Source organism: Choloepus didactylus, chromosome 5 (genome assembly GCF_015220235.1).
Source record: "Choloepus didactylus isolate mChoDid1 chromosome 5, mChoDid1.pri, whole genome shotgun sequence".
NCBI classification, from domain to species: Eukaryota; Metazoa; Chordata; class Mammalia; order Pilosa; family Megalonychidae; genus Choloepus; species Choloepus didactylus.
Window position 1 is genome coordinate 100301227 of NC_051311.1, and position 27768 is coordinate 100328994.

At 33.8% G+C, this 27768-nt stretch overlaps 1 pseudogene; it reads right to left on the reverse strand.

Moving 5' to 3' along the window:
• Positions 1-4794: 4794 nt before the first annotated feature.
• Positions 4795-5651, reverse strand: LOC119535391 (annotated as a pseudogene).
• Between the last annotated feature and the right edge of the window lie 22117 nt (positions 5652-27768).

The following is a 27768-nucleotide window of genomic DNA, read 5'->3' on the forward strand; positions in this document are numbered from 1 at the left end:
ATAAACCAAATTTGAGTTTTTAAAATGAATTTTAAATTACAAGTATTTTGTTGAATCATTTGTTTTTTTATTTATTTTTGCTTTGGAGTATATAAGTAAATCCCATGAGCAAACTCTATGGTTAGTTGAAAAATAAAGCATAATCCATTTTATTTTGTACCATTTTCCCTCTGAAAAAATTGGGATTTTATGAGTGATACATGTACATTAAATGTTTATGTTTATTTATTTAATTGTTTTTTATTCCATTTTGGGAACATCCATATGAGATAAACATTCTATCATGGTGTTGGAAATAGTTTTGAGGTTGTTATAGGCACTGTATTATAGACTCATTTAAAAAATAACTCGTCTGAAATGGACAAAATCTGTTGATGAGTTGATCTGTGCTATCAGTGGATTTACAATATTTCCAGGGTGTGTGCTGGTGTGTGTGAGCATTTACACATGAGACAACTGCAAAGGATCTTCTGAAATTAAATCACTTAATTCCAGGACATTAGGGAAGTAATGGCAGTCAGGAAGCAAGTGGTCAGTTTTCACTGGAATAATCAGGGAAAGCTGTCATGAAAAATGTAATAGTAATGATGGAGAGAGGGAGGAAAGACGTCACTCGATGAAGCAGAGAGAGAGAGAAAGGGAGGGAGGGAGGAGAAAGAACAGTAGACAAGCCAAAGAAGCAGGGGAACACTGAACCTACGATGTATGCCAAAAACAACACTAGGGTCTTTCACATAGATTCATGGCAGTATCAAAGAAATAACACATGCATAACTCCTAACAGATTTTCTTTTTGTACATGATCGGTATGAAAGTGTGTGGAAATATTCTTGATTTTTATATCTATTAGAATAACTCTATACAGGAGTTCTTTTTAAACTTATAAAATCACTAAATGTGCATTATAACTATCTGATTTTATAGATATATGAGTTTAATTTTTCAAGGTAGCATTGCTTTGAAATAGCCCCAGTTTTGTGTTTATGACTGCTAGCTAATGCAAAGAATGTAATATTTAATTGCAGATTTCAAGCCCAAATGGAGCAAACTTCAATACAGAAAAGCAACTATGGAATATGGTCTTTTTGATAAATGGACAACAACCCTCAAAGCTGTTTTCCTTTTTGCTAGCATGGGATAAAATTCAAAATAAATAGGATTAATGACAGCAAACATACTATTTGCATACACTTACCTTGAGACGAATAATACTAGACAAAGTTCATTTTTAAGCATTTTCTAATGTACTAGCAAGATGGTTGGTAGATTACAATTTTGAGATTTAAGAACAAAGTCTTTATGGGAGGCTCCATATGTCTTTAAATTGTCTCTTTTTTATTGGATTGTGTATTAATTCCTTTCATACAAATAAGTGTTTTTGTATATTATAAAGAATAAGCCAGTATAATCTTTAGAAATAATACTCAGAGAACAAGAAATGAGTAAAATGAATAAGGATCAAAAATAATAGAAGCCAGTTATTTTTTTATGTCAGCCTGTGTAGAAAAAACATATTTTCAGTGCTCTTATCTTTACACTTCAAAAAAAACTCCTTGGCACCATCACCAAAGAGTATAATGACTGTAAATCAACCCTAATGACCAATTTAAAACACCCTGTCCTACAATTGTATAACTATGTAGCTTACAAGGGGTGACAGTGTGGTGGTGAAAACCTTGCGGATCACACTCCCTCTACCCAGGGTATGGATGGATGAGTAGAAAAATGGGGACAGGGAGTAAATGAAGATTGGGGTGGGAAGGAGGGGATGATTTGGATGTTCTTTTTTACTTTTATTTTTTAACCTTGTTTTTATTCTTTCTGGTGTTAAAAAATGCTCAGAAATAGATTGGGGTGATGAATGCACAACTACATGATGGTACTATGAACAGTTGATTGTACACCGTGGATGACTGTATGGTATGTGAATATATCTCAATAAAACTGAATTTAAAAAACAACAACAACAAAAAACCATCATGTCCTAGAGAAGTTGCTGACATATAGTAAGTGTTTAGCAAATATTTCTAGAGGAAGGAGAGAGAAAGAAAATAATAATTGGCAATTTTCAGAAGGTTTTTTTTTTTTTTTTTTTTTTTTGAGGCAGTTACAAGAAACATTTCTGGCTTTGTGCAAAACACAACATTACTTGTGGTACATAAAATATTTGAAGGTTTCTCTTCTGATGAGATATCCCTTTTCCACACTGAAATGAATGATTATAGCTAATCTATTTCTACAATCTGTGGCACATTTTTAAAGAACAAAAATATCATTTATTGTACTTTTATTCATTTTAACACAGTCACTTCCTTCCTTCATTCATTTAACAAATATTAACTAAGAATATAAATACTCTACTGGATATAAGAAACAAAGACATGGATAAAATGCAATCCCAGCCCTCAAGGAACCCAAACTCCCATAGAAGGAAAAGGTGTGTAAATACATAAGGCAAAGGGGTACAAAAATAAAAGTAAACAGCAGCTACAGAGGATGGGGTGATTAACATCAACCTAAGAGGTTCAGAGGAGTTTTCCTGGAAGAAGTAATTTTTAACCTGGGATTTTCAAGAACAAATTAGTTTGTGCCAGGTACATGAGATATAGTGAAGAGGCTGGTATATAAATCATAAAGGGCATTCCAAGCAGAGGTAACAGTATGTATAAGACACAGAGGCAGTAAAATATTGAGTGTTCAAGGAATTACATATAGTTCTATATTTTAAAACATAAATTTCAATTAGAAAAGTAAGAGAGAAATGAGGATTGAGAGGAAGAGACAAAATCAAGAAGGCCTTTTCTTGTGATAGAAGATTTATGGAAAATTTGAAGCAGAGGAGAAACATGAAGACAACTGAATTTTAGGAAGACAATCTCCCAGAAGCCTTGAAGATGAGCTGAAATCAGATCAGATACCTGTTACAATAGTCCAACTGAACAACAATGAGAATCTGAAATAAGATGAAAGCCATAGGATTGTCTACCAACCCCCTATAAAATTTAGTGTTACCCTATATTTCCCTTATCAACAATCATTTAAATCAACAATATATAACATGTGTTTCAGCAAAAATATAAGAGAGAATATTATTCATGTACAGTGGCCTGTACATGAATTAATGCCTTTACACTGAAATAATTTATTATCATTTTTCTAGCAAATTTGGGCCAGAATTTGTCTCCTATAGATCCTTCTACAAAGTCAGCCATCACCAAACAGTAGAAAACAGTATTACATTATAAATATTGAAGAGGTTTGTAGAAGTTGAACAATCATGCTGGAAGAATATTAATAGCTGTTTCTAATATTAAAATTTACTGTCCTAACGGGAAATATCTTTGGAAAAGTCTTAGAACAATTAGTACCAAACAGGTACTTTTACACTCATTGCATATATAGAATCCATTTCTGCAAATACCTGTATTTGTAGCAAACAGTATTAAATCTTTACAGTTTCTGTTTTCATTTCGTTTGTTCACTTAAGGAAGTACACATTTTAATTTTAGCTTAATACAAGTTTTTGTGAAAATAAGTCTTAAATTTCTAGCAAAAGCACCTAAGAACTTTGGTTTGCATGGGAAAAATTGCTGAAAATAACTATCCTAGTTTGGCTTTTACAGTACTGATATATGTAATCTCAGGCATACATGACCATTTCATAATTTTTCATGTCATTTCTTTTCATTTTTTCACAATACATTTGTTAATTGAAATCCAAATTTTTTACATTTTCTCATCATTATGAGAAACTTTTCACTGGATGATTCTATTTTTTACATATGTTCTGTCTTAAAATTTTGTAAAATATTCAAATTGAAAAATGTAAGAAAATAATTTTTATGCTGAGGACAAAAACTTTCAATAGGCATGTTAGGAAACAATATATAATTTTAAGCTAATGAACCATATCACAGTGGGCAACATACAACCCCTGCTTCCAGACCTCCGGCTACAAAAAGAACACCTCCTCCTATACTCATTCTTAGGTGAATCATGCCAACTCAAAACCTATCATTTCAAAGACAGTTTTTAGTATGGGTAAATTTAAATTTTAAACAGAGAACATCACTGAAAACTTTTTAAAATTTAAATATAACTGACAGATTTACAGAATTTGCTGTTTATTTTCAAAAGTCAATGATCTAAAAATTGATCACCCATATTTACTAAAGTCTTCAACTCCAAGGCATATTCACCTTCTATTGTCAATCAAACTGGTATGCTAAAGTGAACATTAAAATTAATCTGTGGCAGCTACAGTTAAATCTGGCATCAATGACTGTATCACTTGAACCTGCTGGCTGAATTGATGGACACCACTAGATGATTAATTTAATAACAGGATTTGGATCCAATCATAATGATCAATATCAGATGCCCACAGTCCTATCTAATGATGAAGGAGAAAGGTATAATACAGAAAACACCGATTCTTGTAAGAAGTAACCCAAGTAAAATAAAAAGGCCAGTTATATTCAATTTATTTTAAGACATCACTGGTTCATATTAAGCAGGAATAAATATTTTATACCCCATATAGATGTTCCATTGTTAATTTTATGTTTGGTCTACTAAAATGTACTTTATTGAGTACTCAAAATGATGATGAAACATTTTATATGGTATTAGTATGCTTTAGGAAATAATCTGAAATATTTTTATAGCACAGTTCATAAAGTCAGGGTACATGTATCTCTCACTTACCTCAAAAATAAAAAAAATGGATGCACTAAATGACTTTTTTTGTAGTTATTTTATACATTCATTTGATAATCAGCACTTAGTTTTCATCTACTTTGACTGCAGGTTTTTGAAAGTGGTGACAGGCACATGAGTAACCAATGTATAGAGCTTGTTTGAGGAAACTTCATCCTCATTATAATTTCTGGACTATTGTGCACAGATATGGTGTGATGGCTTGAAGCTGTTATGTACCACAGAAAATATCATGTTCGTAGAGCTAATCCATTCTTGTGGGTGCAGACCTATTGTGGGTGAGACCTCTTGATTAGGCTATTTCAGCTGAGGCATGCCCCAGGTGGGTCTTAATCCTTTTACTGGAGCCTTTTATAAGAGAGAATCCAAGAGAGAAAAGCCAGAGAAACTTAGAGAGAAGGACACACAGAAGTTAAGAGAGACAGAAGCTAAAAGAGAGAAACATGCAGAAGCTCAGAGGAAGCCACTGAAGCCAGAAGCTGAAAGCAACAAAACCCAGCAGAAAAGGCAGAGACCAGCAGATGTGTCAAGTGACTTCCCATGTGACAGAGGAGCTGAAGATGCTGGCAGCCTGTCTTCAGAGTCCAGGTATTGTCTTGTTGATGTCCTGATTTGGACATTTTCATGGCCTCAGAATTGTAAACTTGTAAGTTAATAAATCCAACCAATTTCTGGTATATTGCATTTCATCAGCTTTAGCAAACTAAAACATATGGTGTATCCCTTTGGGCCAGGCAGCCTTGTTGAGCCTCTCATCAATGCATATATTTGTGTTCCCATCTCCTTCATGGTGAATTTCTGGATCTCTTTGAGTGCCCAAGGGGCACATTTCTTGAAGATTCCCTTGTGAATGTTAATGGTGTACTCCTTGTCACCACCTCATTGATGGCAGAACGGCCCTTCTTCTCAGCACTCTTCTTTGCGGGAGCCATTCTGCCTAGACCAGGTTGGAAAGGAAGAGTGCGAGGGATTGTCTAAATGACTTTTAACGCGTTAAAAGTACTACTGAACAATTATGGAGCCTAATATCAGAACTTTCAAACAACTACAAAAAGCTAAACAATAGACCACAAAACGTATATACCTTTAAGTAATGAAATTCACTGATTTTTAAACGTTTCTGAGGAAGATCATGTGTTTAGGTGAATACATTGTGAATAAATCAGTGGAAAATTTTGTGGGTAAGTGAAGTGGAAAGGGGTATATAATATACCCTTTTATCTGTTTTATCATTGAAAGAATATTACCTAATTTATTTTTCCTTTACTACCCAAAATGGTCTTCCACCATTGACTTTTTATTGATTTCTACCACTCATTTTTGTATGGGGTACACGGGGTGTGGTAGCTACAGTTTAAATTATTCTTTGCACACTTAAACAAAGGGATATTTTATAATTTTACAAGCACAGTAGTTCATACTTTTCATGAAACTCATGCTAACAACTAACTAAACCATGGGCCTTCTTTCATATGCTGAGATCAGAATGGTTTGAATTTTATTAAATCAAAGAGAGTGAAAGTATAGGAATGGATCAGATTCTGTTTCTATCTCTTTGATATTCATATCTGAGGATGGTTAACCAAGGCATTCAAGATATAAACCAATGATTCCATGTCATGGAAAGAAAGGCCAGGATCAAACACTGTTAACTTTTGAAGATCAAGTCAATATTTCACTTTTTATATTTGAATGCCATGACAGATATAGAAGTCTATGGATTTTCATGTAGTCAATACCTATGACAGATATGGTGTACTTTATAGAACTTTTGATTTCTATTCAGAGATAATCTCCAAATCCCACTTTGCAGTCATTCAATTTGGAGATCAAAAAGATAATAGGAACTCTGGAATATCAAAAAAAAATAAGTATCTATGATGATTAAGAAATTTGCCAGGGGTAGTTGGAAGAATTTTTTGGCTTCCTTCCAATATTCTTTTACCTTGAAATCAAGGCTTAATATTTTATGACATGAGCCTTCCAGCTTAGACAAAAGTCTGTTGAGTGCTCTTAATCCCAACCTACAATTTTATAATAAAGTTTGAAAAGAAATATTCAGGTGACTCTAGGTTATGTTAACTGCTTTAAAATTTTCTTGATTTTTAAGTTGTTTTCATTGCCTCTTACCTACAATGCATCAAACTTGTTCTTTATTACTAGCAGTTTGTTGTTTTATATGCTTCTAGCTAATCATTGTTCATTATACCAAGAGAATCAGATTTCCAAGTATGGTTTGATGTCATTGTGAATCTACAGGACATCCACAGGTGCCTGGAAAGCCAAAAAGGAAAAGAAGGAAACAAGCCAAGATTAAAGTTTCACAGATCCAGATGTTGCTGCTGCTGTTTGAAAGAACACATTTTAGAGTTTGGCATTTCAGCATTGCAGCTGGCAAATAATAAGAGAGGAAGAAGTCTATGTGCGTGCATGCATGCTTCATTAGTGGCAGAAAGGAGAAATGAGAGTAAAGGAAGTCCAATCTGCCGAAATAAAATAGGAATGTGAATGAGAGCCTGTTCAACCCCACTGGCAGAGAGGTATTTCCTAGTTATTACTGAAATGTGCTTGCACATTGGGAAAAGTATGTAATTGTGTGAAAAAACATACAGAACTCAAAACAATAAAAGCTGACTCCTAGTGGTTTCTTTCCAGCTTATTAAAAAAAAAATTATCCTTAACAGGGTTGCGTTATCTTCTGCTTACATTGAATAATTTGTTTTTACCATTACTCAGCCATGAATATCCTTTTGGAGAGAGTTCCTACAAAGAATCCAGAAACTGTATATAGATCATTGAATGATGCCACATGCTAATGTGAGTATTGGCGTGGCATTATGAATTTTACAAGTGGCTCAAAGCAGATGTCCCTATCAGGATATTACAAATAAATCTGAAATTCTGTGTCCCAATGACTCATCTCCAGGAAAAGATGACATCATATCTGCTGCACATTAAAATGTGATCAATGTGACTGTGAATAATTATCACAAGTACCATTCTACTTGGTAATGTAATCAACCTCTTATTTTTTCATAGCACCCATCACTAGAAACACTTCCAAAGGAAAGAGATGCCTGTAATTCTCATCTAGGATGCCCTAGGCAGTGCTCTGCAGAAATCTAAATATCTAGATAAGTTAAAGTCTATTAATTCCCAAGTTAAGCATAAAGTTATTAGTTCCTGGGCCAAACTGGATTAAGCAGTCAAAGTACAGGCTAAAATTAAGAAGAACAATTAAAACTGTCTTAAGTAAAGAAACTAATTTCCTTTAGTTTGCCAGTGCCAATTCAGTACAGGAGTTAAAAGAACATAACTTTGACACATGATTGTGAGGTAATCAACCCAAGGCACTGATAAGTTGAAATATTTGTCTGCTTGCATACACCCTACTAATGAAATAGGTGTAGATATGTTTGGTATATATATTTGGATTTGTGATTCATAGAAAAAAATTGTAGAAGAAAAAAATACTTAAAGAGATAACTATTTACTAGCTCTCACCCCAAAGTTACTATCTATGGTTCTCAAATATTGATTAACTTTATTTAAGGTTTGCTACACCCAAATAGGTTATTTTTAAGTGTTTTTTGCTCACTTCAGGCAAGTTAAATAACATACAAATGACATTTTAGGATTATGGATCATTATAATATTCGGAAGAGAAAAAAAGAAACAATGTAATTTCATTTTCTTGAAACTGATGATTCAAGCTAAGAATCCTGTCTTGACCTCTATTTCAAGCCTTGATTTAGTGACTCTGTTAATTAGTCCTGTAAGTATTCCCATTGATCTTATTTTTAAGACAAAATGCTGGCCTTGATGGGGTATTTCTTATGCAAAATGGGAAAACAACATTGGCACCTATGTAAGCATGTGAGTGTTAATTTAGAAATACTTTGTAAAAGCATAATCTTTAAAAAGTCTCAGTAGAGGCTACTATCAAGATCCTCTTAGCAAAAACCTTTAAATCCCCCCTGCTCCTCCCTAACCTGGTGCTTACATTTCCAACAGATGATAAGAACTACAATAGAAAGAAAACACACTGTTGGCTAATATTCAACCCTAAAACACCTTAAATTTAAGATGTTGATGTTTAAAATTTCACACCGCAACACAAATTCTATATACTCTTTATGCACTTCATTTGTCTCTTTAACATAATCCTTTGCACTCACAGGAGAAATTGAAACTAAACAAACAAAAAGATGAGGTGAGGGTTGTTGCCTCATTAATAGAAAGGTACAAAGACTGCTTATAAATTATCCCAAATTTTCAAACTCTTCTTGCCTGCTGTGGTATACTCACACTCCAGAGTAAAAACAGAATGAAGAATATTACAGCTCCAAGACCGGGAAGTCAGAAGATAGGTTGGGAAGTCGTCTAATTTTTAAATGTTTTGAAAAATGGAAATTTTCAAAGGCATTAATGCCTGTGAGTGGTGACAGTTCTTTTTAGTTTTCAGCTTGTGACTTTCATCAAAGACATGTGCTATACATACCCAGTGACTAAGTATCTGTTATAATTTAAATGAATTCTAAGCCATGGGACACCAGGGAAGTTATTTTTAAACTTTAAAGGCAATTGACTTTCAAATTTCACACATAATTTTCACCTTCCTGTGTCATCTCCCCAATTGAATAGATTTCGGCATATTCCACAAGTCCACAAAATGTACTGAAAATAATAATGAATATCTATGTCTCTCTTTTCTCACAATTGACTAAATGCCAAAACAACTGTTTATTCTTAAAAAACAATTAACTCAAAGGCAGTAAGTAATCAAAGACAAAAACTAAATCACTGCTTCTTAAAGTTCTGTCTGTAAGATTCCATATGTCTGCATTCATTTTGGAGTAAATACATAAATGTGCAAATTTATTTGCTATTTATACATTTGATATTATACAAATAAATTTTATGTTTATGGATTCATTAATATCTTTTATATGATGTAGATTATAAGATAATATTGGAAGAATATCACAGTTAATTCTAGAGAAAATTTTAATCTACTTTTTACCCGGAATGAGGTTTTACAGGTGAGAACATTTCCCAGAAAACTGAAGTTTCAAAAATAATTATAGTAAAATAAATAAAACAAATAATAAAAATAAAATTAAATAAATTATAGTAATTTACTTTGACTATTTTAGGTGAAAATGATTCTAAAATGTATTTCCATTTCTAATATTGTATATATACATATTTTATTGTAAATACTGAAGGATTTTCTTACTGACTTAGACTCACCCTGATAAACTTTAATTACTTGAAATAATTAAGGTCTATCCTATGGAAATATGAGATGGGAGGAGAAATTCTCTAAATTACTAGGGTTTCCTAATTATTCTTTCGTCTACCTCACTATAAACTTTTTTGTTGCTGTTGGTTGCATGGAGAACCTAAGGTAATAGACTTAAAAAATAAATATACTTTCATTTGTACTTAACTCAAAATTTGTTTTGATATATAGATGGGCCATCCCCCCTTCATAATAAAATGTTTGAGCCTTATACTTTTATTCTTCAGATCTTTCACATGTGTATTTTGTCTTTGTTGTATATGAAGGTACACTCACTGCTAAAAAAGGCATCTTTATGTTAGTTATATATAGGCTACAGTTGTGAAGGATAATACTTTGTTAGCTAAATGACTAAATTAGGTATATATGTGTTTGTATATACATACATACATATATGTGTATACATGCACATATATATGCATATGTATATATATATATACACATACACACACAATAAGTTTAGTCTTTGCTGAAAAATTTAAGAACATATAATTCACATTGTTTTTGGGGAATTCAAACAGACAGGTATTTATGAACTAAGGATACATGCATTTAAGCCAAGAAATGATAGCTGACAAAATGTACACATGACCCCCAAATAATGGATGTATTATTGTTCTTTGCTTACTGACATTATCTCAAATTTCAGACATGATCTACAACAGCACTAACTGAAATATAATGTGAGCAATATATTTAATTTTAAATTTCCTAGCATTCACAAAACAGAAAACAAGTGAAATTAATGTTAATACTATATATTATTTAAAGCAATATAACAAAAATTATACCATTTCAACATGCAATTGATCTAAAAATTTTAATGAGCTAATTTACATTCTTTTTTCATACTAAGTTTTCCAAATTTGCACTTCTCAATTCAGATTGGCACATTTCAATAACTCAATTGCCATACACAGGGCTATTTATCATATCAGGTAGTGCAGGTCTACAGTGTAGCTAAAATCCAGCAGAAGAATGATCTCCAAGAGCATCTTCTTTCTAAGTACCATGTACAGAGGAATATAGGCAGGCAACTGTAGCATTTAAATATCACAATGACCATAGAAACAAACCCTATATGAGTGCAATTAAGAGGAAACTTCAAAACAGAGGGAGTAATTAAGTAGAAAATGTGTAGTTAAGTCCACACAAAAAAATTGGATGGAAAGATCCTCTTCCAAACAGAACACCAAACATAAAAGGAAAGGGGCGGAGAGGAAACTTCGCATAGGCAGACATTACCATATTTACTGAATAGAGGGCCAGTTTGGCTCTGGAAAACTTTCTTTTTCCCAAAGGGAGAATGGCCACACGCCAATAGATACAGGCCTAAAATAGAGTAGATACCACGGTAACCATAGTAATGAGTAGATGCTGCTAAAAAAAGCTGGTCTTGGTTGAGCAGATGTTCAATCAAAGTAAGAATGAAAACATGAACTGCATTTCTCAACCTCCATTTTATCTACATACAGTAGGACAGTGTTCTATAAACCTGTGGGAGAAATGTGCCTTAAGAGGAGGAACCAGAAATCCAGGGAGACATTATTATCTACACAGACATACAAACAGGGGGTTCTATTAAGAAAATGCATCAGAGAGAAATGTCCCCAGAGTAGGTCTATGAAAGGATAAATGCTACACACACATACACATGCACACACTTTACTGGGTGATTGTAACTGTCTAGGATGAAGTTTGAAAAAAACATGCCATCTCAATTTCCTTCAGGAGGCCTAATCTAAATTCAATTTTACTAAGTATAGCACAGTTGATAGCTATATCATGCCAACACCTTCCCTAGACTTAAAGCTATCTTTGTTACTAGAGTAGATCAGTGTGGTGGTTAGGAACGGGTTTGTGTGCAGACTGCCACACAGACTGCCAATGTTTGAATTCTGGTAACTCATCAGGTGACTATGGGCAAGTTACATGAACTTCTTAACTTTCAGTTAATTCACCTGCAAAATGGGGTTAAGTTGTACCACTTCATACCATTGATATGTGGATTAATATAAAGAAATTAGAAGTGTCTGGCACATAGCGCTCAAGTTTTAGTGATTGGTATTGTTAAGTAATTCAATTAATTACTTTATGTCATGAAATTCCAAAAGAACTGGCAACAAAACTACTAAAATTATGTTTTATTGTGTCTAGCACATTTTTGGTTGGTACATGTTTAATATAAACACAAACACAAAAAAAGCACACAGATCCATGTCTATATCTATATCCATGTCACCCCTCCATTAAACCAGATACTGTATGAGAAAACAAGGGATTTAAACTCACAGAAGTCACCTCTCACTGTGTGTCCCAAAATGCAATTTGGCACATAATTCATAAGGTGCCATGCTCTTTGTTGGCTTCAGTTAGCAGGGCCTCAAAACCATATTGCAAGTCACAGAAGCCTACTGAACTTGAGAAGCATTGACTCTTAATTAGCTCGAGATTAAAGTTCATCTAGGAATAGGTTCACATTCAATTTAATAGAAATAGGCTTGGAGTAGTGGATCACTGTTGAAATATGAATGAAGCTAGCTTGCATTCTGATCATTGGAAACTCCTATAATAAAGAATCTCCATAGATCCATAAGTGCAGCTGAGGTTTGAGGTCCATAATCTTCACCAACCTTTGCTGCAAAAACTTGGGCTAGTGCTTGCTTATGATGTTTGGATATATATTATTTCCCCCCCCCCCCAAAGCCATATTTTAATCCAATCTTGAAAATGTTCTACATATCCCAACTCCCCAATGGTGGGTAAGCGATTAAATGTAGGAATGAGAATTTTTGTGCTGGTGTAAACCACAGAAGAGAATAAGACATCCATTAAGAAAGCTTCAGTAACAAAAACTGTATGCTTCCCTATTCATTTAAATTATAACAAGGTTAAGGTGGATGAAGAAGTTAAACCATGAACAAATAATTGGTTAGCATTATGTTTCCCTTCTAAGTATTCACATTCTGCCTCTCTGCATTACAGCAGGCAATGGGGAGTTGATTTTTTAAATATGTTAATATCCTTTGTATTTCTTAGCTTGAAACTCATGATGCCCTAAGAGTTTAAACACACTTTAGCATCACCTCATATTACGTTACTCTCAAGTTTTTACTTATTTCTACCTCCAGGCTTATTCTTTGTTTGAAGAAATGAGCAATTTATGCATAGAAAATGAACATAAATGGATACAATGGCAATAAATGACAGAGATGGAGATTCAGCAAGTCTTGTATAAAAAAAATAAATAAATAATGCCAACTTACTCTCTTCATTGGACCTTCCTGATAGTGTTCATTCAGTTGAATACAATTAGTTCGAACTTGAAAAAAATGCAGGTTTTTAACCTTCTTAAAAGAAAAAAGGGAAAAGTTTTAAAATATTAAGTGAAATTGCTTCATTCTTTGAAAGTGAACAAGAAAACTGTATTGGCCAAGTCTAATTTTTAAAAATTGAAAAACAAAAAAACACGTTTTAAATTATTTCTACCAGATACAGGGTTTTATTTGAATTTGCCCCTTGTTTTAATATAGATGTCTACAGTAGGTTTTATTCTCCAAATTGTCACATATGTGGACCAACATACATATATATATATGTCTATATATGCACACTAGTGTCTCTAGTAAGAATTTGGTGGCAAGAATTGCTTTAGACTTTGCAGGAATTAACTATTCCAATGGCATTCCCTTAGAAAATCATAAATCAGAGAGCAGGCACCAACTGAACCCATGTAATTGCACTCTATTTTGTGTAGGTTTATTTGTTGAAGAAAATACATGATCCTGACAAAAGTAGATTGTTGGGGGACTAATGAATATACAATAAGGGAGACCAGAATCTCCTTGCAAGGTCAATCAGAGCCTGCTTGTGCAATTTCCCTCTTGTCAAATGGCCTTAATATAATCACGTACCCTTATTATTGTTCTAAAGTTATTGAATGTATGCAATTCCTGAATCTGCCTTGTGGGTCCTTTCAATGGTTCTACTCAAGGCAGCTGCACTTGAAGCTTAAGGGTTTGCAGCTGTTCAAAGCTATATCAGGAACGTGAGGGTTTGGCACTCATTTTCAAAGTTCCTACTGTATAGAAGTTTGGCAAGAACTATGGAAAGGGTATGTCCGTAAACTTTTCCCCATAGTTGTGGTTCTGAGCATATGAGGAATGGAGTCAAAAAATATAAGAGTGGTTATTTTGATTGGAGCATTTGGGTCTCATTCCCACAACTAATACGAGGGCAAATATTCAGAGACTCTGATTAAATTGAGGGTTTTATTTGGCAAATAGAAGAATGTTCGGAAGTAGGTCCATAAAGAGTGTTCCCTGTCTCAATTTTAACAATAGTTTTCAAAGCTTTAACATGGCCATTTATATTCACAATATCTTTAAAGAACATATTAATTGTAGTATCCCTGAAGAAAATTTTGATATTCATAGAAAAACTATTTTATTCAAATGCATTAATTTTGGAAAAAAGATCCTAATTCTCAAATAATCATTTAGGATTTTTAAGGTCATTTTAGAAATTAAAAAAAAAAATCATTTTAGAAAGAAATTTCAAGGAAGTTTAAGGAGACAAATTTTCAAAAATTACCATGGTGTGATATAATGATATTCATTGTCAGATTATTTAAATCTTATAAAGGAGAAGAAATATTTATTTAATACATTTATACAATTCTTGAACATGAGAAGACCATTCACTGTAATGACTATTTAATTGAATATTTATAGGAATGAAATTATAAACTATGAATTTTTAATCCTTTTACAAGAAAATTTGAGAGTGGCATGTTCCTGTGTAAATTTCAAAATAGATTAATAACCCAATTAGCTCTCTATTCCTTGACTGAGAATAACATTTGTACTTGAATGATGTTTTCTAACTCTAGTGATCGTTAATCTATGCTAGGCCATTAAGCTTACAAAGCACAGAACTACACTAAATGCAAGAAGGATTTATCTAGATGTAGTTAGAAAGATATACACATATTGGGAATTACATTTGTGTCACATAAACTATAATACTAAAAAAACAATTTAATTGTCTCAGTATTTTTGCTTAAAATGCATTGGATTCATATATATATGGTGTGTACATTTATCTATCTAACTTTTTGGAATAAATATTTAAAGTTTTTTCTGGTAGTTGAATCATGAATAAAGCAAAATCATAAATTTTTATCAAAAATATATTTCATAAAAAATTGGAACAAAGAGGATGTACAAATGGTAACTAAGGACATGAAAAGATGTTCATCATTAGCCAATAGGGAAATGCAAATCAAAACCACCACGAGATACCACTTCACACTCACAAGGGTAACTATTATCAAAAAATGGAAAATAATAATTGCTGGAGAGAATGTGGAGAAATTTTAACTATAATGAATTGCTGGTGGGAATATAAAATGGCATGGCCACTGTGGAAAGCAGTATGGCAGTTTCTTAAAAAGTTAAATATAGACTTACCATATGACCCGACAATTCCATTCCTAAGTATATACCCAGAGAAACTGAAAAGAGGGACTCAAATGCTTGTACACCAATGTTCATAGCATCATTATTCCCAATAGCCAAAAGGTGGAAACAATTCAAGTGTCCATCAACAGATGATGGATAAACAGAATGTGGTACATACACAAAATGGAATATTATTGGACCCAAAGAAGGAATGACATTCTGAGACATTCTGCAACATTGGTGAAATTTGAAAACATGCTGAGTGAAATAAAGGACGAATACAGTATGATTTCCTAAAATATCTAGAAATAGCAAATTCATAGAGACAGAATGTAGATTAGAGGTTACCAGTGGTTAGAGAGAGTGGAAGGGGAAATTGTTGCTTGGTGGGCATAGAGTGTAAATTTTCAAAATTTTCAAATAAAATAAAATGCATTAATTAATTCTGTTCTGGCTCTTTGGGAACTTGGCCAAGTTTTTGGATATAGAGGACAAATTAAAAAAAAAAAAGAATATAAATAGGTAATCAGAATTCTTCTGAAAATCAATTTTTCTTAGCTTTCATTTTATGATGGATATATCTCCATGTGCAAAGTAAAATAGAGAATGGAGTCAATTTCCAAAGAACCTGGGAACACTTGATAAATAGTCCTCTTGACAGATAGCTGGAATAATCTGATAAATAGATTATCCATTTCACTTCATGCAGACACAAATATTACTAGATAAACTATATGGTAAATGCATTCTCCCTCTGCCTCTGGCTGTCCCTGCAGTTAGCATGATCATGTCTCTAACCAATTTATTAAGTAATTTCTGAATGCAAAATATTAGGGATTTTAATACTGCTTTTAAATATCAACATGTATATTTCTTTTATCTTCAAAGGATATACTGAAATCAAGATTAAGTCTTCTGCTTTTCAGAAATCACCAACTGTTCTGGTTTGCTAATGCTACCATTAGGCAAAATACCAGAAATGGATTGGCTTTTATAAAGGGGGTTTATTTGGTTACAAAATTACAGTCTTAAGGTCATAAAATGTCCAAGGTAGGGCATCAACAATAGGTTACCTTCACTGGAGAAGGGCCATTGTCATGTGGAAAACATCTGTTAGCGGGGAAGTCTTGTGGCTGGCGTCGGCAGATTCCAGGTTGTGTTCCAGCTCCTCTCAGCTCCTGTGCTTTCTTCAAAATGTTGCTCTTGGGGCATATGTCCTCTCTTAGCTTCTCAGGGGCAAAGTGTCAGCAAAAGTCTGCTTTCAAAGGCCATCTCCAAAATGTCTCTCTAAGCTGCAGCCAATGTCAGAGGTCCACAACTCCAAGCATCTCTGAGCTAAGCCAGCTGGCATCTGGGTCTGTGCCAGCATTTTTAAAGGACTCCAGTGATTAAATCAAGACCCACGCTAGATGGGCGGAACCACACCTCCATGGAAACAATTCAGTCAGAGTTATCGCCTATAGTTGGGTGGGTCACATCTCCATGGAAACAACTTAATCCAAATATTCCAACCTAATCAACAGTAATAAGTCTCCCCCAACCCAAGATTGCCTTAAGGAACATGGGATTTTGGGGGACATAATACACCCAAACTGGCACACCAACTAAATGACAAAGAATTAGAGATAATTTCTTTTAGATTAAAAAGCATACATTATGAGCAAGTTGTCAATATGCTGATAATCCTTATGCCAGTTTATGAATCTAACTGCCTGAAATGTAGGAATCACTCTTTCCTCTTCCTTCTACCTCATCACACATTTAATCCATCAGCAGGTTCTGCAGATATTATTTTTTAAATAGTTCTTGATTCAAATACTCTTCTTCTCCACTGTCCCTATCCATCCAGTACCCCATCATCTCACATCTGGATGACTAAACTAGACTCCTTATTCTCCCATTCACTCTAGTCATCCTTTGATGCAGTCTCCATACTGCCACTAAAGTGATTTTTAAAACCACAGACCTGATCGTGTTACCTACACACCACAGCCCCCCCACCCCTTTAGGGATATGCAACCAGCAGTATGATTACAGAAACCTCCCTTTTAACTGCAAATATCTATTGCAGCTTTTAGAACTTTATCCTCCTTCACACCTTAAGTCTTTGCCTATGCTACTGTATTTCCTTCCTCCCCACCACCAAATTAATTAATTTATATTCATCCTTCACATGTAAGCATATGATTCACCACCTCAAGGAATCCTTTCCTAAATTCTCAAATCAGATTCTTGTGTTCTTTGCTTCCATACAATCTTTCTAAATTTTTCTTTTTCTTATTCTGATTGCTTATTTAACATCTACACTGTGAGTTCTATGAGCATAAGAACCTTGTCTTTTGGAATGAATTGAATGGAAAATGAAGAAAGTTAAAAGTTTCAGAAAAAGAACAGTCCCTCAAAGTCTATTTTTTTTTTTCCAACTTAATGACCATTGCAAGGAATATGAGGTCTTGAAGTACAGGAATAAAGAGACATTTATCCATATATATACATATATGCATGTATTTAAACACATAGTTTAATATTTGTCAATACTCTCATCTTAATTGTAAATATTCACATCTCTTTAATTAACACACAATCTAGCAATGTAGTTATAGTTAACAATATGATTCCTGTAATTGGGGAATGAACATTGAGTTAAAAGGATGCAAAGGAAGAAAATAGTAATTCTACCTTTAGACAGTGAGGAAGGAACTATTAAGATGACTGATTTTTAACCAAGCCTTGTATGATGACAAGAATTTTATCAGGCACAAGAATGAAAAATAACCATATAGGCAGTGGGAATTACATGAGAAAAATTATGGCCTCAGGATTGTGCTTACTATGTTTTTGAAACTCAAAGTAGTTAATTGTGAATTAATAATAAATGTTGCAAGTATTTTAATGAATACTTCCATGTATCAGATATCATGTAATATGCTTTGGAATGTACTCTGTCATTTAATTCTCCCACGCCCGTGATTTTGGCATTATTGTTGCCACCTAAATCATTTGCCTAAGTGCACCCAACACATTTTTGTAAACTGTGCATGGTCTCATAGCCAATAAATAAAACCCTGGACTCTGGAGCTCATACACTTAACCACCATATTTTGCTGTTCTTGAGGACTAGAGTTAGAGAAATTTGAAACTGGAACTATAAGTCATTGTCAAATTGTGAAGGGTGTTGGATGCCATATTCAGAAGTTTAGAGTGTCTCCCATAGGCAGTGGAAAACACTGGAAGGCTAGTAAGTAGAGGAATTATATAATACGAAGTAATTTTTAGAAAGAGTTCCATAGTGGATCATACAGGAAACAAATTGAGAATTCAATAATTTGCCTATGACTTGACTAAATTACCTATAATAAGCTAGGCAGCTGGGAAGCAAGGACGCACATTTTTTTAAAATTCAGTTTTATTGAGATGTATTCACGTATCTTACAATCATCAATGGTGTACAATCAACTGCTCACAGTACCATCATATAGTTGCGTATTCACCACCACAATCTATTTTTTGAACATTTTCCTTATACCAGAAAAGGTAAAAATAAGAATAAAAAATAAAAGTAAAAAAGAACACCAAAATCATCCCCCCCACCCTATTTTTCATTTAGTTTTTATCCCCATTTGTCTACTCATCCATTCATACACTGGATAAAGGGAGTGTGATTCACAAGGCTTTCACAATCATACTGTCACCCCTTGTAATCTACATTGTTATATAATCATCTTCAAGAGTCAAGGCAACTGGGTTGTAGTTTGATAGTTTCAGGCATTTACCTCTAGCCACTTCAATACATTAAAACCTGAAAAGGTTTATTTATATAGTGTGTAATACTGCCCACTAGAGTGACCTCTCAGCTCCATTTGGAATCTCTGAGCCACTGAAACTGTATTTTGTTTCATTTGCATCCCTCTTTTGGTGAAGAAGATGTTCTCAATCCCGTAGTGCCTGGTCCAGAGTCATCCCCGGAAGTCATTTCCTATATTGCCGGGAAGATTTACACCCCTGTGAGTCAGATCCCACCTAGGAGGGGAGGCAGTGAGTTCACCTGCCCAGTTGGCTTCGCTAGAGAGAGAGGGCCACATCTGAACAACAAAGAGGCACTCAGGGGGAGACACTTAGGCACAATTATAAGCAGGTTTAGCCTCTCCTTTGCAGTAATGAACTTCGTAAGGGCAAGCCCCAGGATAGAGGGCTTGGCATACCAAACCGTCAGTCCTCAGTGTTTGTGAGAACATCAGCAACAATCCGGTGAGGAAGTCCAACACTTCCACATTTTCCCCTGGCTTCTCAAGGGGGAAGGATGCACATTTAAGGATAATTTAATTCAGCCAGTTACTCAAACTAAGTAGTCTAGAATGATTATAGAATTCCATCTCATCCTCTGCCAAATACTGTTGGTTCTCTAAGGAAAAACATATCTGATGAAGATAATCTGACATTGAGACACCTGTGATGTGCTTATGGCACAGCTAAGTGGCAATATCAATAAAGAGCTGATAATATGAATCAGGAGAGGGCCACTCAGGATACAGACAGAGAGTTAGGAGTCTTCACACAGAAATGACTTAAAGAAGGAAGCAATCTTTCCTTAGGAAAACACATTATTACTTACCTGAAGAATCATTAGAATATATTAGACTATGACTATTCCTGGCATTACATTCTATTCAAATGGAAATGTTTGTCAATACACTCAATATTGATTTTTGACAATACTTCCAATATTATGGAAGGTAAAGACTAATATATCGGGCCAATGTGGAGTAACAAGGACTAGATTCACCCCTTTGCCTTAACAACTAGAAACACACACACACATGCACACACACAATACATATATCAATGGTTTTCAGACATTAAACAATAGGTGGTGCAGGATTGTGATCCCTCAGAGAAGAGAAACTAATTAGGTGAGCCCTATAATTGCACCAACTTATTGCTTGAGAGCAATGTCCAGACTGTAGTGCAAAGCTTAAAATAAAACCCAAGTACTGACTAACATTTTTGAATCGAGACAAGCCAAGGAAGCTAGACTTTGCAAGCCAAATTCCTGGAAAGCAGATAGTTACAGAAAGAGAGAGAAAGTTCTGAGATCTGCAGAGGGTTATCCTCATATCTTTGGCTGACTACTGACTGATGTACTAATATATTTGAGAGCAGACTACAGAAGAAGGAGAAAGAGCCGCCTAAAAACAGAGTGAACAAAAAAATTCATGTTTCCATCAGCTAGAGTGGGAAGACCTCCTAGGACATAGGGCATCAGTTAGAATCCTTAAAAGTGTATCACACCTTAGTAGTAGGGTTAAATTATACCTAGAATAAAGTTTGCTCTGGACATAACTAACAAAGCTTATAAGGAAGCCTCCAAAGAATCAAACTGATTCAAAATAACTTAAACATATCCCAGAACAAAATCCAACCCCATGTAAAGTAATGCAATACATGCTGAAAACTACACATTCAGTTTTATGAAAAATGGAAAATATCGACAAACCCAATTTTTGATGAGGATATGAATTTTGCCTTTGCTGAAATTTGGAATGCTACTTAGGAAAACAGTTAAAATTGGTGAATTATATTATATGTAAATTATACTTCAATAAAGCCAATGCAAAAATTTATAAGGCTTTGATCAAATCTAAATACTTTAACATTATAATTGAAGTAGATAAATAAAATTTACAGGATTTTAAATTGAAACTGTTGCTTCTGTGAGTATATTATATATGAAAAATGCCAAATATTTATCAATATGCATTCAAAGTTTACATTAGTTTTTCCACTCTAGGTTGAAAAAGGTAAATTCATTCAGTATTATATGTGTCTTCTACAATTGATACACCTCTGATTATACATTTGTTAAATAAAGCCAAATGTACTAATTTTATGTCTGTCAGATTTTGTTATGATATAACAATGGTAAATATAAAACCATGAACATTTTTCTTTAGCTATATATAAGTTCAAAAGCATACATAGAATTCAAGCCAAATGCCTAATTTAAAAATATACATTAGTTAGCTTTACAACATTTTGTTTTTCTGGATATACTTGATTGGTCCTCTCTCAGTTTTGTAAACAGAATATTCTGTTTTTTTTCCAATTAATTCCCACATTTTAGTCATTTATTAGTTTCATTAGATGATCTTTAGTCTGAACACTTTATATACATAATATTTGTATCAGCAAGTCATTGGTATTCTAAAAGACTGTCTATAACACAATCCAAAAGTATTGATGAACTGAAATTTTATACTTATGGTGACTTTTTCCCCTTAGCTGGGATTTCTGTTTTCCTTTTTGGATAAGGAAATTGGTCCTATAAAAATTACAGTATAGAATTACTGAAGGTATGTTTTGAGATTTATATTTGATTACCTTTCCTCAAAAAAAGACATAACCATTAAAACATCAGGATGAATCTCACAGATATTATGCTGAGTAAAAGCCAGATTCCCAAAGTATATACTGTATGTTTCTGTTTATATGAATTTCAAAAAAAGGGGAACTAATTTTTAGTGATAAAAGTCAGAATGGTTTATTTGGGGTGTAATTGTCTGGGAACCGGCGTGATAGAACAGTTTTGGGGTTTCTATAAATGTTCTCTATCTTGATTTTGGTGATGGTTACATGGGTGTATATACACATACACACACACATGAAGTCGTATAATTAATGTTGTTCACTTCACTACATGCATATTTTACTTAATTATGTTTTTAATGAGGCACTCTTTTGTATTAGAATTACATGATCTGCTTCATATTTTTCTACAAAATCTATTTATTCCCACTGGATTCCTGCTCTTCAATTATTCCCTTAGTGATTTCATATACTTCATAGTTTCAGCACACTCTTCCTTCTTTAGTTCCCTTTTTTTTTCATCAAATATTTAAAAAATCCTTACAATATCCGAAATTGTGGTATATGTTGGGAATACAAGAACTTGGAGCCACAAAAGCAGATGGAGACTAAATTCCAGGAAAGGAGACAAATATTAGCCAGAAAAGCACTGAAATTATTCAAGCAATGATAAATAGCTCTATTAAAGAATATAATATGGAGTTTGACCTAATTGATAAGATTCAAAAAGGTTTTTTTTCTGAAGAAGTGAGCATTCGTAGATGAAAAGCGGTTGGAAGAATATAGCCTCCAGAGTGTACAAGATGTGGGCAGACACTACAGCCAGAGGAAAAATGTCAGTATGAGGCAACAGTTTTCACTCTGCTTCAATCTGGCTCCACCAAAATAGTACCATGTATGTTTTCAATGGCCTCCATATTAATAATTCCAACAGCATATTTTTCAAACCTCATCTTACCTGGCATCTTAGCAGCATAGACCCTGCTGATATTTTCTTCTAGAATTAGTTGTAGGTCATCTTTTATTTTCCCACCATACTCTCTAGACATTCTCATGCATCTCTATGACTTCAATGAATAACTACAGTTTTTCACAACACTGTCTCCAGCCCAGCCTGGTCCTCAGAGCTCTAGAATTATATATCTTTCTACTTGACATTTCCAGGATATATCAATGTATGCAAAATGGAAATAATGTTCTCACTGTCCTGTCCCCTACTAAAACTGACCTAACTACTAGTGTTCACTACATCCATTTCCATCTTTTTTTTTTTTTGTCATACAAATCAGAAACCTAGGATTTAACCTTGATATCTCTTTTGTGTCCCACATCAATATATTCTCATGGCCTTTCATTTAACAGACTATCAATCTCTATTTCTTAGATTACTAACGTGTTCCTCATCTCAATCCATATTTCCCATTTGGATTTCTATTGCTCTTGTTCACACTACATTTCCTCCTTCCTTGTACCACAAAATACTAGCCAGTAACTTTTCATAGTGCCTTATATATTGCAGTGCCTGGTCAAGTCATTTGTGGGGATGGGGTGGTAGGAGAGGCAAGAATTCCTTTTAATCATATGTAGAGTAGAACATTTTCACCAACAAAAATAGTTTATAACATTTCTTTAAAATCCAACAAAAGTTTTATGTGTTTAGTAACTTCACTTTATAAATATTTTCTTTGCAATTAGAAATTCACCCACACAAATTACAGGCCAATGCCCCAATTTACACTTGTACAAACATTGTACTGGGGTCATGGCATTCTATATTCCCACTTTTGAAGATGTGTTCACTAGTAACACTGGATATATTCATCTTTGTGTATCTTTTACCTTGTATTAAAATGCAGTTTCTGCTCTACCATGTTAAAGTCTAAATTTATTCTTAGAAAGTATCATTAATAATGCTGCTTAGTAACCAAGGATTGATTCGGAGCCAAAATGTGGCAAGAAACACTTAACCCTTAACCAACATGGTTATTTTATTTTCATAATTTTTATTCCCAAATGTCTTTATCTCTCATTTATTGTTTCCCCCAAAAATGCAGGTAACCTATGAAAGTAGTCAATCTGATCTGCCATGACACTTGGCATCTTTGTAGAGTTATTAGTGATTGAAAAGAGACTGAAGGTATCATGAGTTGTATATAATTTTATCCTCCTATGAAACCACATTATTTTCCAGGCAGAAGATAAGTAGTATAAACACAAAATTATATGAACTCAGGGAAGGATGTGTGTATGCACATGCTTATGCACATGCACACACCCACACACCTTAAGTAACATGTTAGAAAAAGAAGATTGTGTAGGGTAAACATTTATTCACAGTGCTTATATAAAGTGAGTGCCAACATTCAGAATGATTTAAATGCTCTCAAGCACTCTCTCATACATAGCATCTGTTTGCGCACAAACAGGTACACTTATAGACTTCCTTTGTTTTCTCTATTGATAATGTTACCTCGGATAGCTCTCTAGGACATAGCTTCTCAAATTTACTACATTTCATTTTTCCAAATGCCGTGACCCCAGTACAATGTTTGTACAAGTGTAAATTGGGGCATTGGCCTGTAATTTGTGTGGGTTTTCTGATCTTTAATATGATCCAGCTTGACATCTTTTGCCTCCCAATTCCAGAATGCATGAAGGGCACTTCCAATTTTGAACCAGACTCTTAAAGTAGAAGACATCCTATAATGAGGAAAAAAGTTGCTTGCTCATATAATTAGTATACTAAGGACCAAGACTGAGTATGAGATGGAGGCTGTTTCATGGCCGTGGTCATATAACATGGCCACAAAGCGGGGGGGGGGGGGGGGGGGGGGGGGGGGTGAAGGGGAAAGAAGGTGGGAAGTGGGAGTAGGAAGGAGGATGCAATTCTGTAACATCTTTTGCATCCTATAAAACATCTGAGACTATCAGGAAGTAAGCAGGTTGAAATCAGACTGTCATGCCATTCATTCATCATTCTTTACATCCACGAATATCTACAGACATCAAATTAAGGGGAAACTGATATGCCACTTATGGCAAGCTAACAAGGATGACTGGATTGGTAAGAATTAATTTCAAATTAATCTGTAATAAGTATATATTATACATATATACACTTTAAATATACAGCACTGATGCACACACATATACTGCTTGCTTTAAAAAATTAGAGGTGTTTTAAAAATTTGGTCATCAGTTGTACCAGTTTTCAGAATATCCTGAAATTTTAAACAAAAGCAATCCAGAAGGGACTAGGTTTACAAAAAGATTCTGATCTATCAGATACATTGTTTCTTTGTATATTTTCCAGATGTATAATATATTTCTGTGATCCTACATACCATATATTATATAGTGGATATAAAAATTCAGATGGCTAAAGCATAGCTCAGCACAGATGAGTGAATTAATATGAAATATGAAGAAAAAGTGTTTCATTTTCTTTGCCATATTAGAATAGAAACTTACATGCTATACTCTTCACAAAATCTGAAATCAAATTCTGAAATGTTGCCTGTTTTCCATAGTATATTTTTGGGGGGAGGATAAGAAAGCCTTGATGATCACAGCAACATTAAAATGTCATTAAACATGGAATCAAACCAAAGAAGTAGTTTTATCTATGAGCTTTTAGGTCTATATTGTTTGTTGATTTTATCTTCTTCTGAAACCATATGTTAAGTTACAAATACTGAAATTGCATCATTAAATCACATTTTTCTTTTATGTGTCAGTTACCTATTGAGAACATATGTTACCTTGACACACTAACGCTTACTCTCGAGTCATATACTGCAGGCTTAATGCCTTGAAAAAATAGAGAAATAAAAATGTCACTATGCGCTAGCTGAAAATAAAATTTCATCAAAATGATATTATAAACAATTCAAAATTAAATCAAAACTTCTAATGATGTACTAACAAATCCACAAGTTATTAGATATACCAGAAAGTACTGGCAATGTGTTTTCTTCACTAGAAAGTCATTGCTTATTCTCTATTTGGTTTACACAGCTAAGAAAACTTAGACCAACTATTTGTATTCAACTCAACTGATGCTATTTCTTATAACTGGGAAGATGGCTTTGCATTAACTCCTTTAGTAAACAAAATGTTTTTTATTTCCCTTTTTACACAAGAGAGATATAGCATTTGAAAATGGATTTTACTATAAATTGTAAGAGGGTGTGTATCTCTACCATTTTCCTACTTAGTGACTTCTAATTTCTTCTACTCTCTATTCCTTTCCCTCACTCCCCCCACTTAAACTACCAGCATTTAGAGTATTGTTTCTTTTAAGAGATTTTTTCTCTAAAATGAAAATACGTAGCCAACTAACAGTAAATGAATAAATAAATGCCCCACTTTTTGTTAAATCATATGCACACAATGTTTTGCCCTGCCAAATACTGAAAGAGACAACACATTACTGGTGGAATATTTTTTTTTTACTTTGGGGTGAGGTAAAAAACTATTCTGTCAATTATATCATAAGTATTTTTTTCATTCTGGTCTAAGAAGAATATGATGCTGGCCTTTTTAGATGTAATTCTTCACAGATGCCTAATTTTCTAAGTCATTGCATTAGGTATGCACCACACAAGAAGCACATAGATGTATAGTTGGTATATGGTAGGGAAGTGGAGGAGATAAAAATGCTTTAGAATCTCTAAATTCAGGTTATTACTCCAAAAAAGACATAAAAATTCTCTTTATCATAATTTTTACTCTCCCAACCAAGTCACAAATTTAATTTACCACTGTAACTTCCTCAGCATGGAATACAGCATCTGTATACCAGACCTTCAGGACTGGCTAAAGGCATCAAAGATCATTTCCAGTTAAGATTCTCAGGGAAATTAAGTACACAGAATAGAATTTTCTAAATAGGAATGCCCTCACTGTGAGAGCAGAAACAACCGCTTTTACCAGAATCCATGTCCCCAGTGTTTCACAAGTTTGGTATAACATAAACAAAGCTTCTTTTGAAGGACTTGGCTTTGCTTAATTTCTGTTTTGTAGGATACTATGATTTCACTTATTCAAAAAACTAGAAATGTAAGCCATATTCAAGTATAGATATATCTTTCCCCTAGACAAAATGCATGTTTCTCTCCTCCTAGCTCTGGATTCTAAAGTGAAAAATGGTGGTCTATCACTGTAATTCTGTGTTCAGTTTCTGCTAACATGTCTTTAAGATATTAAAGGCTCACAATGAGTCTTTAGTAAGACAGTATGCACGGAACATGGGACACTCATCACCAATAGAGTAAACACATGCACACACTGTATATTCTTTGATAAAATATCAACCCCTCAGAGAAAGGACAGGGCAATATTGAAGCTCTAAATTCAAGTAGCCAAGATTGTAAAGAAAAACAAGAAGTTGATTCTGTAATAATTTATTAATTAGAACCTACATAAATGTTTCATAAAAAGCCTTACTTACCAAGTCTAGGGCTAACTTTTAAATTACTCTCTCCCATAATTTCTCATTCTAATCTTGTGTGTGTGTTTGAGTATTTTCAAAATCTGCTCAAGGGTCCATATCATTTTGTTATACTTGGGAAAATTTCTGTCTGCTGCATCTAAGATAATCAAATAAGGAGCAAATTGAAGAAAGTTGAAAAAATATGAGCCCAAGTTAAAGTGTTTTAAACAAAAAGACCAGGTACAAAAGACCAATTAAGAGTGTTTGAGAATATATAATTTCCTAAGGCATCTTCACTGATAAATAAAATCTGAGTGAAAAACCTGATTGGCTGATGTGTGCATGGATTTCATAGTGCCATAAATAGGCATAAATAAAAATATTTTAGAATGAAAGGGAATATCCTGGACAAAGACTCCAGAAATTGTTTTAACAAGATATGGCAATGTTAGTTAACAGATCTTTGCTACTTCTCTGATTCATTC